This window comes from Phalaenopsis equestris, unplaced genomic scaffold, assembly GCF_001263595.1.
Source record: "Phalaenopsis equestris unplaced genomic scaffold, ASM126359v1 Scaffold220887, whole genome shotgun sequence".
In the NCBI taxonomy this organism is placed as follows: domain Eukaryota; kingdom Viridiplantae; phylum Streptophyta; class Magnoliopsida; order Asparagales; family Orchidaceae; genus Phalaenopsis; species Phalaenopsis equestris.
In genome coordinates, this window is record NW_018239140.1 from 36,141 (window position 1) to 52,182 (window position 16,042).

Below are 16,042 nucleotides of genomic sequence, written 5' to 3' on the forward strand. Positions count from 1 at the left end.
ACTTCATTGTTGGTGCACGGCTCTGTTAGGTGGTATGAGAACCTCAACATAACCTCAACATACTCTTATCTGACACGATAAATATCAAATCAATCCCTGCTTTGCCTGGTATAACTGTGCCTGATCCTTTTTCTTTTCTGGCTGACAAAGCACCGTCGAAGTACATCTCCTAGCTTTGTGCACTGGAGAATTCCATTTGTAATATTTGCTCATCTAGTAACTTGTCGTTGAGAGAGGACACAACTATCTTGATAGCAACTTAGACTCTTTAGGTGAGTGACCCTGTGTTGATCGTGATATTTTATCAAAGTTATATCAATTTGCAATAAGATCATTGACCATCTTGCTAAACGTCCGGAGTGTGTTGGTCGGGTGATAAGATATTGCAACGGATTAATTTTTGAGATTGGGGTAATCTTATGAGAAAACATGTAATGTCTATACTTTTGAGAGAAAAAATTAACGTCAGACAATGCTTCTCAATAGGTGGATACTTTATCTCCGTCGTTATTACACGACGACTTAGGTAGTAGAGTGCATTTTCTTTACCTTCATCATTGACTTGGGCTAAGAGGGCTCCAAGAGAGTCATCTAAAGCGGCGGCATAAAGTATCAACAGTTTCCCTGGGATAGGGGCTGTCAAGACAGGAGGTGTCATTAAATATTGTTTAATGTCCTCAAAATCCCGCTCGCATTTCTCTTCCCAAATTAATTTGGCGTCCTTTTTAACTAATGCCGAGAAAGACTGACACCTACCTGAGAGATTAGAGATACAACGTCTCAGATATGCCAACTTCCCTTGGAAGTAATATAGTTGTTTCAAGGTATTAGGAGAAAGCATTTCCAAGATAGCTTTAATTTTATCTGGGTCGATCTCAATTCCCCGATGACCGACAACGAATCCCAGAAATTTTCCGGAGGTAACGCCATAGGCGCACTTTAAGGGATTCATTTTAAGGTCATATTGTTGTAACCGTTCAAACACGATCCTCAAATCATACAAATGGTCTATTTTTTGTTTACTTTTGATGACCAAATCATCCTTGTAGCATTCTACTTGGTTATGAATGAGGTCATAAAAAATCATCATCATTGCACACTGATATGTTGCTTCGACGTTCTTTAGGCCGAACGACATCACTGTGTAGCAGAAAATTCCAATCGGTGTTATGAATGCTGTAAGTGTTGTATCCTCAGGAGCCATCTTAATTTGGTTGTATCCCGACGATCCATCCATGAAGGAGAAAATTTCATGTGTTGAAGGGGTTATATTCTTGTCCACCGCAAGTTTATGGACTGCAACTTCTGCTGACAGTCCCGACATTTCATCGTATCTCCATGTGAAATAATCTTTGAATTCTTTAATAGTTTGATCAATTCTGCAGATTCTTTGTCATTGAGTAGAGAACTTATAAATGTAGGTCGGGGTTGCTCTTCAGTCCCAAGGTTAATCTCTTTCAATTCATCAACGGTAGATTTAATTTCTTCCTCAAATTTTGGGGGAGCATCTTCTATTAGTTGATCAGTAGATTCATCCTATATATCGAGGTAATCCTCTTCTGACTCACCAGTAACAACCATGCAAAATTTAGAATCATCGACGGGTCCGACTGTACCAAATCCGAGACCCTCTTTTGAATTTGGAGTTCGACTTTTTCCATAATTTTTCAAAAAGTTGAGATTTATCTTTTGGCATTTGTTTTGATAATTGTCCCTGTTGAATTAACTTTTGAACACAAGGCGAGAAGTGACCAAAAGACAATTCCATTAATTCATTAGAATCAACATACAAATTTACATATTTTTCATGCTCAGTAGAGGTAGAAGAACGGTAAAATTTGATCGGCTTTGAGCCAGCACTACGGGCTTCCTTGACCTCTAAACTCTCAACCTTTTGCGGGAGAATTGGAGTGAGGGTCATAGTATTCACTTAATGGTTTATCTGATCATACATTGTTTCATATTCATTTTCCTCTGTATCTTCTAGGGATATCTCATATTGAGGTCTCTTCTGCTTTGTCATCATTATTTCATCTTCAGAACTGTCTTCATCACCAATTTTGATGGTTGGCCTAGTCCGTTCAACAATTAAATTGATCTTTCCTATCCTTCCTCGTCCACGTCCTCGGCCTCGACCTCTGGTGTGCGAACTAAAAGAACTTTCACCAACTCGTTGTAAGGGAGTGGTGGAAGATCGCTGACGTAGAGGTGAATGGCGTCATATTTGTAATTCTTCTGAATCTTCATCTTTGTTTGTGATAAGTTCACGAGAGAAGACAGTCTTCTTTGGAGGCGCGTAGTAGGCAGCATCTTCATGGATACAAACATCATGCTCTGAAAATGGTTGTATGTCTCCTTTGATGCAATTTTCTTGACCATCTTTGCAGTATTTGATGCACTGGTGTACAGATGATGGAACCATATTGTGCTCATGAATCCATGGTCGACCCATTAGAGCGTTAAAAGAATTCTCGGCATTGATGATATGAAATTTAGAATTGTTATGAGTTATCCAACCTTCATAAGTAATGTAATTGATCTTATGGCTCTTTCTCCCTTTTGGTTGAATCCTCTTAACAGAATCCTCTTAAATCCTCTTAACATCATTTTATCGACAGTAAGCTCTTGAGCTTCAATATCAAATAGGTCAATGTTAGTAGGCTCATCAAGTTAAGAGATACTCCAGGATCTACTAAAACTCTGGACAACACAAATATGTCGATGTTAATAGAGATGTATACGGAGATGTATCTACAAAAATACCTTCCATTAAAGCACAATATCTCAATAGGTATAAAAAAATGTCTAAAAACACTTTATATTTTTGGTGTATCAGGTACCCGATATTGTATCTGGTTCGTACCATGAGGAGCATACCTCTCTTCGACATGCCAATGCCACTGTTGACACACCCTGTCTCAAGACATCACCGTTGAAGAAAAATGTATGGTTACCTAAGGTCATTGTACCAATACAGTTCAGTGAGCTCGTAGAGCAGGATTATGAAATCAAGCAAGGGTCTGAAGTATCCGACATCATTGAAGCTATTGCTGCTAAGTTGGATGAGCAAATGGAGGATGTTCAACGTAGTCCTCTCGATCTCAAGATGATTCAAGAATCAATAATTGAAAAAAGGTTGAGAAGATCAGGGTCGAGATTTCTAAGTTAGCCTGAGAACATGGGATTTTTGTTGATTATGATGATGAAAATTTTGACTTTAACGACTATCTCGATGAAGACTTCATGGATAATCATGTCATTGAAACTAGAGCCACTACATCTGCGCTCGACGCCCAACATCTCGTTGAAGGCAACGTCGTAGATGATTTGTGTAGGGTTGTTCTACTAAGGGATGAGCAAATCATCCAAATGGAGAAATGGATGGAAGAGATGGCTACTTCATGGTTGACATGGCTATAGTTTATGGACAGTCTCAAGCATAATAGTTAGCTTCTCCAGAAGTCCAGAAGTCAATCAACCAGAGAGTCAATCAACCAGAGATTGTACATATCACTGATAAAAGGAGGGAAGTTGCCTCGGCTAACAGAGATGATCAACAAAAGAAGGATTTTCCACAGAGTTTCATACCAGAAAAAGAATTTAAACAAATGGTCAAAGAAGTTCTGGAAATCCCAATCTAAGGGTGGTGCATTAATTTTAAAGGGTAGACCCTACTCGAAAGTGTTCGATGTCATACCCTACCATAAAGGTTTTGTGTCACCAAACTTTAAGATATTTGATGGGACTGGAAATCCCAGATAACACATAGCACACTTCCGAGCCAGTTATGGTAATACTGGAGGTAATAAAGCCTTGCTTTTCCAACAGTTTGTCAGTAGCCTGTCAGGGATAGCATTTGACTGGTATGCCCAGTTGCTCAACGGATCAGTGAAGACATTTGCTGAATTAGAACAGTTGTTCATGAAGAGATTTACTGGAGCGCAGGATCATATTTCTATTGGAGATCTTATAGTAGAGAAGCAAACGCCTAACGAGACTCTAGTAGATTATATCTTGAGGTGGAGGAACGTTAGCATGAAGTGTGAGTCTCAGCTACAAGAACATCATTTGATTGAAATCCTACTCAAAAGCATCCATGGGCTAGTAGCTTTCATGCTTAAGAGACTCACCATCAAGTCCTTCAAGAAACTACTTAGCAAAGCTAGCTATCTACAAGAGGAAGTTAAACACATGGATTTCAGGAGAAATCAAAGAAGACCAGAACAACCCAAATATTTGAGAAGAAGTCTGGGATAGTAACAATAGTTGATAAGGGAAAGCAACCAATTAAGATACATGCATAACATTCTTTTCAAAGTTCCCAGTCATCATCACTGCATGCTTAGCAAGGAACACAACAATATGGCCAGTCTAGCTAGCAGTCACATCAAGGAGGATCATGTCAAACAGAGAATAAGAAGGGTCTAACCCTTTCGAAATGAAAGAGCATGATATATTCCTTCAAAGATGAAGCTATACTCAAAATGATCAGAAGTCTAATAAAGAATCCTAAGTTTAGATTGTCAGATCCAAGGAAACCTAAGGAAGTTGACAAGAAAGATCAGCCCAATTATTTCCCATACCACAGCCATACCACAATTATTTCCCATACCACAGGATTCTTGAACATACCATAGAAGAATGTTTCATTTTCAAGGATTGGCTCGAGAAAAATCTTAAAGAAGCAAATATAATGATCCTGAATGAATATTTAAAAGAACTTGAAAAAGGTTTTGTTAATATGATTTCCACCAAGCCTACAGCTCTGATAGATCCCTATTCAGAAGAAGATGGATGGAGTACAATTTAGAGTAAATCATCCAAGAAGATACTAGATCAGATTCAGACTGCTTTAGCACATATAACCATTCAGATTCTACAACTTGCTCAACCCAAGATGGAGATCTCACCAACAAAACCACCACAATTAGATGAGAAAGAGAAGAATGATGTCATGAAGATTGATAGCGTGGGGGGTAGGATATGGGCTTCCTCTTTTAGATTGGTTGTCTCGGATTTGGGGAAGAAAATCCTTGAACCCCTGACCATGTATGATTATTTTTTTTCCCCACTAGTCCCACTAGAGAATTATGAATATAATGATTATGATTTTGGCTATGTTTTAAGTATTTCTAGTGATAATGTAACTGAATTTGCTCAATATAACTCTAATCTTGATTCCCAAATCGATCCTCAAATCATACTTAAGTGTTATGAACCCTTTAACGAGGATGAAATTATTGACGACACCGGTTACGATAGCCCTGGGAATGAGGATCCAGTCCTCAAGCATCATGGTACACCACTCGCCATCAACTTAGATCTCTTTGATGAAGAAGAAGGGACACCAGAAATTTTGTCTACAACATCTCAGGAAGAAGAAATCATAGAGATAAACCTAAGGAGCAAAAAGTTGTTACCCTCAAGGTCAGCTCCAGTGGAAAAAAGGAAAACAAACAGTAACTCAAGAAAAGCTACCTCCACCTCTGCCAGTGGAAGAACCACATAATCAAGTAAATATTATAGGATTACATAAAGTAGATTATAACATGCTGGCTCATCTTAGGAGGTTGCCGGCCAAACTAAGCATATACGCTGCTCTGATCCTGCCAAAGGAGATGAGAGAGTCTAAGGTTACAACCTTGCTAGAATTAGAGATTTTCTAAGCTCAATTAGTCAGCACATCCTTGGATGAAGTTTCCTCATTAAAAGAACATCATGGGATAAGTTTTACAGATGAAGACTTGTTGCACGGTACACAGACCACAACCGACCACTCTATATCTCCGTTAATATCGACAGATTTGTATTGTCCAGAGTTTTAGTGGATCCGGGAGCATCACTTAACTTAATGAGTCTATGGAAAATGACATATTTGAATATTGAAGCTCAAGACCTTACAACCAATAAAATGATATTAAGAGGATTTAATCAAAAAGGAGAAAGTGCCATTGGATCGATTACATTGCTTATGAAAGTTGGAGAATTAGAAACAACTGTTAAATTCCATATCATCGATGCCGAGACCTCTTTCAATGCTCTACTTGGTCGATTGTGAATTCATGAGCACAGCATTGTTTCATCTTCCCTACATTAGTGCATCAAATATTACAAGGAAGGACAAGAATATTGCATTCAAGGAGATTTACAACCATTTTCAGTTCATGAAGTTGGCATTCATGAAGATGCAACCTACTACTCACCTCCAAGGAAAACTGTCTTCTCTCATGAGATGGTGAAAAAAAAGTGAATATTCAAAAGGATCATAATGGCAAAGCCATTCATCTCCTCTTCAGCAATCTTCCACCACTCTTTTGCAACTAGTGGGGTTTCTTTAGTTCGCACACCTGAGGTCAAGGTCGGGGACGTGGACAGGGAAGAACCAATACAATTGCTGGATGGACTAAGCTGACAATCAACATTGATGATGAAGAAAGGTCTGAGGAGGAAATGATGATGATAAAATTGAAGAAACCACAATACAAGATATCCTTGAAAGATGTGGAGAAAAGTGATTATGAGTTGATGTATGATTGGATCAATCACTATGTAAATGTTATGACCTTTACTCTAATCTACCCTCAAAAGGTCAAGAGTTTAGAGGTCAAGGAAGTCCGTAGCATTGGTTCAAAGCTGATCAAATTTACCATGCTTCTACTTCTACTAATCTTGAAAATCATGTAAATTTGGATGAGAATTTTAATTAATTAATGGAATTACCTTTTGGTTTCTTTTCTCCTTGTATACAAAAGTTAATTCAATAGAGATATTTGCCAAAGAAAAGGTCAAAATATAAGTTACAAATTTTTAAGAAATTGTGAAATTTTAAAAGTCAAACTCCCAACTCGAAAGAGGGTCTCGAATTTGGTACTGTAGGACCAGTTGATGATTCTAAATTTTGCATGATTGTTACTAATTGTTACTAGTGGATTGGAAGATTGGAAGAGGATTGTCTCGATGTAGAGGATGACTCTCAAGATCAGTTAATAAAAAAAACCTTGCCAGAATTTGAGGAAGAAATAAAATCAACTGTAGATGAATTGAAGAAAATTAAGTTTGGGACGGAGGAGCAGCCCTGATACACTAAAAATATATGCATATTTAGACCTATATTTTATACTCATATTTGGTGATATTACACTTTAAAGGAAGGTAATTTTTATGTTTTATTGTAGGTTGTTGATTTTTAAGACTTAAAGTAAAAAAGAAGCAAAAAGGATGAAATTTGGAGTCAAAATGGAGCTTTAGAAGAAATGTTCAGCGTCAATGGTGCCATTTGACAGAGAGCACGGATTAATTAAATGGCTACTGGTGCCGATGGCGCCAGTGTTGGTGCAGGCCCTATTTTTAAATGATTTGACTAATTTGGATGCTTTTTGAAGAGTTCTTGGATGCGCCTATTGGAAAATCGACATTAAGCTCTATTTAGAGCCGAAATTGATCAGAAAAGATGCCTCTCCTGACTCTCTCTTCGCCCCTTCGCACCCTTCAACCGCTTTCCACTCTCTTCCACGCTATTCCACATTTTATATAGCCACTTAGAGTCCATTAGTCATTTATTTTCTTTATAGTTTTGAGTTTTTGTTGTGTGTGTAAGTGTGAATTCTTCTTTAAGAGTATTGGAGAGGGAGAGAAGCAAGAGATTTCTTCTTCCTACATTTCCTAAGAAAGGCTACAAGGGGTTTGCTTTGAGAAAAAGTTTCAGATAAGTGTTGTTTGTTTATTATATTTGTATGAAATTTCTTTTATATATGAAATTTGTGTTTTGTTGTATCTCTCTCATGTAGTCTGAGTAGTTTCCTTTATCTTTCTCCCTGCTCTTTGATATGGTGAAATGAAGAGAAAATTTGGATGTGCTAATGTTAAAATATAAAATAAATTGTGATGATTTTTCAACTCCATTCTTAATTTACCTTTTGATCTGATCAATTGAATTGTTAAAATATATTGTGAAACATATGATCCAGGAAATAGAGTATGAGTTCTACAACAGAGTGAGAATCACATTTAATTCCACAGAGTATTTCATTCATAGAATTAAGTGTAAATAAATAAGGAAATATACTTTGCTGGGTGTAGAATTGGATATTTTAAAGTGACAGACTAAAATCCTCAATTCAGTCTTAATATTTAAGAACTAAAGCGAGAGTTAGCCTTCAAGGGAAGGGATGTGGGAGCTCAAGTGTGAGAGCTAGTATCCTCTTAGCCTAGCCACAGATTTAGGGACTAAATTTGAGATTAGCCAATGATTTTCTATAACACTGAATCAGAGTAGAGAATTAAAATTGCTCCTATTTGGCACAATACATATTTAAACCATTTATCTCATCTCATTTTACCAAAAACTCATTGTAGTGGGAAAGATGCTTTTTCATATTAGAAAACTTCATCACATAAACATAGTTTAACAGTTACTATTTTAAACTTTGCATTTAAATTTTGCTAGTAGTTAATAATTTAATTCTGATAGTATCTAAAACATTTGAAATTAGTGATAGTAATTTCTTTTTATTTCTGTGAATTTCCTAGTTAAATTTATCATTTCAGATTTAAACCTTCCCTATGAGATCGATATTACGGGCTTAAATAGAAAGTCCTTTATGCTTAAATAGAAAGTATTATATTACTTGATAAAGATATGTATACTTGCATAGTATCCCAATATATATAAATTAAAAGTTAAATTCTTATTTCTAAGTTTTTGGCATAGTTGTAAAGCAGAGTCAACTTTATAAATTTTACACAACTATATTTTTGGGGATCAAGCCCTGACTTACATTTATAAGTTCCTTACTCAACGAGGAAGAATATATGGAGCTAATCAAGCTATTGTCAAAATTTAGGGATTTCTTCACACGAAATTATGATGAAATGTCAGGATTATCTCCAGGAATAGTAGTGCATAGGCTAGGGGTGGACAAAGTAAGCAATGTCCCAGAAGGATGCACCTTGAGATAAAGCAACAAGTCATTGTTGAGGTAAGGAAATTGATAAATGCTTTCTTTATAAGAGAAGAGCAATACCCCACATAGTTAGCCAGCATTGTACTAGTTAAGAAGAGAAATGGACAAATCCGTGTATGTGTCAACTTCAGGGATTTGAACAAAGCATGTCCAAAAGATGAATTTTCATTATCGATATCAGAATTAATGGTGGACATTGCATCGACACGTGAGATCTTCTGATGGATCATCAGGTTACAACCAAATCAAGATGGCTCTAGAGGATGCAACACTTACAGCTTTCAGAACACAAATTGGGATTTTTTGCTACACAGTCATGCCATTCGGGTTGAAGAATGTCGGAGCAACATATCAACGAGCTATGATGGAGATCTTTGATGACCTCATTCACAACTAAGTAGAATGTTACGTGGATGATTTGGTCATTGAGAGAAACATAAAATAGACCATTTGTATGATTTAAGTATCGTGTTCGAACAATTACGACAATATAATCTAAAGATGAATCCCTTAAAATGTGCCTTTTGCGCCTTCGGCATCTCCTCTGGAAAATTTCTAGGATTCATTGTTCGTCATCGGGGAATCGAGATCGACCTAGATAAGATTAAAGCTATCTTCGAAATGCCTCCTCCCAAAACCTTGAAAAAAACCTTGAAACCTCCCAAAACCTTGAAACAACTACATTCCTTTCAGGAAAAAATGGCATATCTAAGACCCTTTATTTCTAATCTCTCAGGAAGGTGCCAGCCCTTCTCGGCATTAAATTAAAAAGGACACCAAATTCATTTGGGAAGAGAAATGTCAGTAGGCCTTCGAGGATGTTAAATAATACTTAATGACACCTTCTGTTTTGGCAGCCCTCTGTTTTGGCAGCCCCTTTTTGGCAGCCCCTATCTTGGGAAGACTGTTGTTACTTTATACTGCAGCCATAGATAACTCTCTCAGAGCCCTGCTAGCTCAGGTCAATGACGAGGGTAAAGAAAATGTGTTGTACTACTTGAGTTGTTGTCTAATATTGATGGAGGTAAAGTATACACCTATTGAGAAGCATTGTCTAGCTTTAATTTTTGCCGCCCAAAAGCTTAGGCATTACATGCTTTCTCATAAAATTATACTTTTTTTTGAAAGTTAATCCATTGCAATATTTGATGACCCGACCAATGCTTTTCGGACGTCTAGCGAGATGGTCGATGATTTTATTACAATTTGTGCTTTTCGGACGTTTAGCGAGATGGTCGATGATTTTATTACAATTTGATAGAACTTTTGTTCCCCTCTGCACTATCAAGGGACAAATTTTAGCATATTTTCTTGCAGCGTGCCCACTTCCAACTGGGTCCCCACTCAATGATGAATTGTCAGATGAATAGATACGACAAATAAAACCGTCCAGTGCCAGACATTGGGAAATGTACTTCGATGGAGCTTCTTCAGCCAGAAAAGATAAATGATTAGGAACAGTTATACCAAGCAAAGCAGTAATTGGTCCAATTTCATCACGCTAGAGAAGGGCATGTTGAGATTCTCCTATTACTTGATAGAGTCGTGCATGAACCATGAAGCAAAATATGAAGCACTAATCACCGGGTTGGAGTTGGAAATCTCAATGGACATAACAGATATTACCATCTATAGCAACTCAGAGCTTGTCAACCAACAAGTTGCAAGGTAATAAAAGATTTTGAATCCAAGGCTAGTAGAATACCAGTCATCTGATGTGGAACTGCTTGAATAGTTTTCCAGTGTGTCTCTCTACCGATTCCTCGAGACAATAATGTCCATGCTGATGCTCTAGCAAAACTTGCTAAGGAGCTGACATGTCTACCGGAGGATTCCATCGACATTAAAATACAAGGATGATGAGTTTTGTCTTGGATCAACCTCGATAATTTTTACAAGCTTGAAAAGAAGAAAGAATGATGATTGTAGTTGTTGACATCAATAAAGATTGATGCAAGCCATTAATAGAATATTTTCAGACTAGAAAGTTACCAGAGGATAATTCTGAGGCATATCACATTACAAGAAGGGCTATTTCATATGCTCTAATTGGTGATGTCCTTTACAGAAGATCATTTGATCAGATGTGGTTGTGAAGAGCAGAAGCACATAGTATCATCAAAGAAGTACATGTCGGATTGTGTGAAGCTCATTAGTCAGGGCCGAAAATGAAAATAAATATCAAAAGACTTGGGTTTTTTGGCCAACGATGATGTTCAATTGCATGGATATAACTAGAAGGTGTCACATTTACCAAGTGCATGGGGTTGTCTTACACCAACCTCTGAATGTGCTACACCCAACTGTTGCCTTGTGGCCAATCGAGTGGTGGGGCACGGGGCACAAACATAATAGGTTTGATAGACCATCCATCTTCTATGTGATACAAATTTACTCTTGCCGCTATGGATTACTTCTCTAAATGAGCAGAGGCAGTGCTGTTACGAGAGGTTACAGTTACTTCTCTAAATGAGCAGAGGCAGTGCCGTTACGAGAGGTTACAACACAACATGTCCTTCAATTTTTCAAGAGCCAAATTGTCTACCATGTCGGAGTACTGCGCAGAGTGATTTCTGACAACGGGACAGCCTTCAAGAGCACAAAGATCAAAAATTTTATAAAAAAACATGGGATAGACTAGAGGTACTCCGCAATCTACTATCCCAGGGAAAATAGACTTGCCAAGGCTTTCAACAAAATATTGGTATAGATTTTAAAGAAAACATTAGACAAAAAGAAAAGAGATTGGCATAATAAACTATTATAAGCTTTGTGGGCCTACCAGACGATGTTTAGGACTCCTACTCAATGTACACCTTACGCGCTCATATACGGATCTGAGGTCATACTACCACTTGAAATTCAGACACCATCTCTTAGATTCATTGTCACCAACCAAATCACAACAGAAGAAAGTACAAAGCTCAAACTTGAAGAATTGGAAAGTCTCGAAGGAAAGCGACTAGAAGCGCAATAGAATTTGGGCAATAGAATTTGGAACTAATAGAATTTGGAACTTTACCAAGTGAGAATTGTACAAGCTCATGAAAAATTGGTCCGCCTAAGGACGTTTAAAGTGGATGACCTCATTCTTGTTCTTAAAAGACCTATTCCTGCACGTCGCAAGATAGGTGAAAAATTTGAGCCAACCTGGGAGGGACCATTTGTCGTAGAAAGGGTCTATTCAAGAGGAGCTTACCAGCTGATGGATTTCCGGGGTGAGAGACATATGTTGCCAATTAAAGGATGATATTTGAAGACATAATATATAAATTGATGTTGCTTGAAATCGCCTTCTTGAGACTTTGATCGTTCTAGGGTTATTTATTTTGCCAGTCATCTGTGACTGTGTCAAAAATTTTGTAATAAAATTAACCTCAATAAAATGAAAACTTTTGAAGTTGCATACTTCAACTTTCTCCTTTATGCTTTTAATTTTGATGTTTTACTAATTAAATTAAATAAAAAAATAAACATACAAAAAATAATCTTCGCACCTGTGTAAATGAAAATTTTGTCTAATAAATTTTTTGTTTTGTTCTTGTTTCTGCCAAATTTCAGCACACTGATATTTTTCTGTTGTACGCAAAAAAAATATCAGGATAGAAGCTAATTTTTTCTTTCAAGGATGGGTGGAATCTCATACTTAATGAGGAAAGGGCACCTCAGGTTGGTATCATAGACTTTGACTTGGAATTCGATCAGGTCGACGTGAACTATGAGGGTCCTCTGATGGACAATCATTCATCGAGAGAAAGAAGGGCTACCATCATTGTTAAAGATCAGCACTAAAGAGGTAAAGAGGATTCCTCACTGATTCCTCACTGAAGAGGAAGAAAGTGATAGCACAGTAGAATCCCATGGAAGGGACTAGTCACCTACCATCTATGATAACTTTTCCAACAAGACATCTAATCAGTGCTGAAGATGAGATACTGCCAGAGGCACAGTTAAGAAGAGCTCAACGCAGAAATGCAAATTGTCAGAAACACAGAGCTTTTCTACATGAAGATAAAAGATGCTTGAAGGATGAAGAAAACTTAGTTACCCCAATTTCTGAGGGGAAAATCTATGATACTTGCATGAGAGAGACTTTCTCTAGTTTACCAGTCACAGAGGATAAGTCTCAGTCTGCTACAGAGCCAGCGTTACCAAAAATTATAGATGAGTTTTATGCAGGTTGCTCAACGTGCAACATCGAGATCCCTAGACATATACCAAAAAGAGGAGTATTTGTATAATGCTCAGAATGTAACGTCCTCCATTTAGAGTTTTACAACACTCTAGAGGAGTACACATCTAACGATAGTGGATTTGAGACTATCGGTCACTCAGTTGGAGAATAATACATCCAATTGGATACAAAGACAATGCAAACATGGATTCCTGTGAATTTTGAAATTAGGGAGCAGCCCCGAAAGTCGCAGATGATTACTCATGGCAGAATTTGCAAGATGAGTAAAGTAAAGAAAAGAGGGTTTGAATTCTATGAAGAAGTTCAGGGAAAATTTGTTAATATACTAGAAGGTCTAGAACTGTACACCAGAGTCTTTTCTGAAAATAAAAAAAGAAGCATTCTGGACTGCATTTTGACATAAGAGACAGAGGTCAAGCTGGTCTTTTGATGGAAAGAGCCCATTCATATCCACGGAAGTGGATGCATGGAATAGGCAGGATAACTATTCAATGTGGTTTTTGCTACACTTTTACCAAGGATAAGTAAGGGAACCCCCCTGGGGATCTTAAAACATGATGAGGTTAATCCATTGCCTCCCACAACAAAGTGGATGATAAAAAGAATGGTCAGATGGAGCGTGTTGCCAGTGGACTGCATTCCAAATGTTGTATCATCAACATTTATGAAGAGGGAAACTTTGTTCCCCCACATATAGATCACCATGATTTTGTCATACCTTTCTGTATGGTCTCGTTCATGAGTAAAAGCGACATTTTGTTAGGAAAATAAATTGATGCCATCAGACCCGGTGAGTTCAGAGGATCAGTTGCAATTCGGTGTTGGTGGGTTCGGTACTAATTTTAAAGGGAAACGGACCTGACCTCGCCAAGCATTACATTCCAGGGGTATGACACCACAAAGTTTCCATAATACTGAGAAGGGTGGATGACAATAAGATGTTATATAGATTGCAATTAGATCCAAAATTTGGGGAGCTACAACCATATGAGCTATGAGATGGTTCTACCTCGAAGTATATGCAAAAGAAACTCTTGTCCTAGAGCATGGTTTAGTAGGTCAGCTTGATCAGAATTTCCTCCCACAGAGGATAGACATACAATTTTTTGTCACCTTTTGTATTGTGCTAAAGTAGCATATATGATATGTACTCATTATATGATGTTTTAGATGTATTCAACATGATTGTCACTTTTGATGCTTTCAGAAAGTATTCAGTCTATAACATCTGATTTGAAACATATTAATGAAATTTCCTTCAAACTTCAACATATTTGTTAAATTTCCCTTTTGTGCAATGGATAAAAGTCACAGAACCATGCATTGGTTTTGAATTATAATGAACAAAGAACAAAACAAAAAATTTTTTTTGATGATAGCAAAATTTAAATAAAATATCCTTTTGAAAAATTAACCAATGAAAATAAAATTTTGAAATATATGTATATATACTTTGATAATTAAATTGGATAAAGACAAAAAGAAAAGAAAATTATAAATTTGCTGAGTTTGTTTCTCTCGAGTTTGAGGTTTCTTACTCTTTGCTTGTGCAACACAACTATCTTGGTTTGCGCCAATTTCCTCACATTTCTCGCAGAAGTTCCACACTCCACGCAAAATCTTACAAATTTTCTTCACTAAAGTCAAGCTTTACATGTCACATATCTATGAGTTCAATACCACAAATTCTCTATACTATCTTCATATCACTTTCCAGGTCAGTACCTAAATTCTGATCCCTCCTTTTGAGGTCTGTACCTAAATTCTGATTCTCCTTTTGGGGTAGGCTTAGACGTCCTATTCCCATCTACACTTTCAGGGTAAGTACCTAAATTCTGATTCCCTCCTTTCGAGTTTGGTACCCTAAACTCCAATTCTTCTTTCGAAGTAGGCTTAGACGTCCTATTCCCATCTACACTTTCGGGGTCAGTACCTAAATTCTACTTCCCTTCTTTCGAGGTCAATACCTAAATTTTGATCCTCCTTTCGGGGTAAGTGATCCCAAAAACATAGTATTGTAAAAATTTTAAAGTTGACTCCGCTTTCAATGGTGCCAAAAACTTGATGTGGTATTTTATAAATAATAGTGTCACTACTAAACTATGTTTATGTGATGAAGTTTTCTTATCTGGAAAGGCATCTTTCCTACTACAATGAGTTTTTGGTGAAATGAGATAAGATAAATGGTTTACATTTGTATTGTGCTAAATAGGAGCAACTTTAAGTCTCCTTTTGTATTGTGCTAAATAGGAGCAACTTTAAGTCTCTACCCTGATTCAATGTTATAGAAAATCATTAGCTAATCTTAGTTTTAGTCTCTAATTGTGTGGCTAGGCTAGGAGGATACTGACTCCCACTCCAGAGCTCCCACTTCCCTTCCTCTGAAGGTTAACTCTGGCTTTAGTTCTTAAAAACTAAGATTGAATTGAGGATTGTTAGGTTGTCACCCTAAAAAATCTCCAATTCTACACCCAACAAAGTATATTTCCATATTTATTTACACTTAATTCCATGAATAAAATACTCCTTCATAGACCTAAATGTGATTCTCACTCTATTTGTAGAACTCATACTCCATTTCCCGGATCATATGTTTTACAACATATTTTAACAATTCAATTGGCATAATTCAATTGGCCAGAGCATTCTAAGTCTCATTAATTAGGGGAAACTCGGACACCAATTTTTGATTATACGTCCACCTCAAGCTTCTTCTCAGGGAGACTTTCCTTTTCTTTGATTTTTTTCTTTCTTTTTTTTATTCCCCTTTTCTTCTCTTTTTTTTTAATTGAGAATTACTATATCTGGTGAGACATATGTTAAAGATTTTGAATGTCTGAATTCAGACACCAATTTTTGATTTTATGCTCACCTCAAGCTTCTT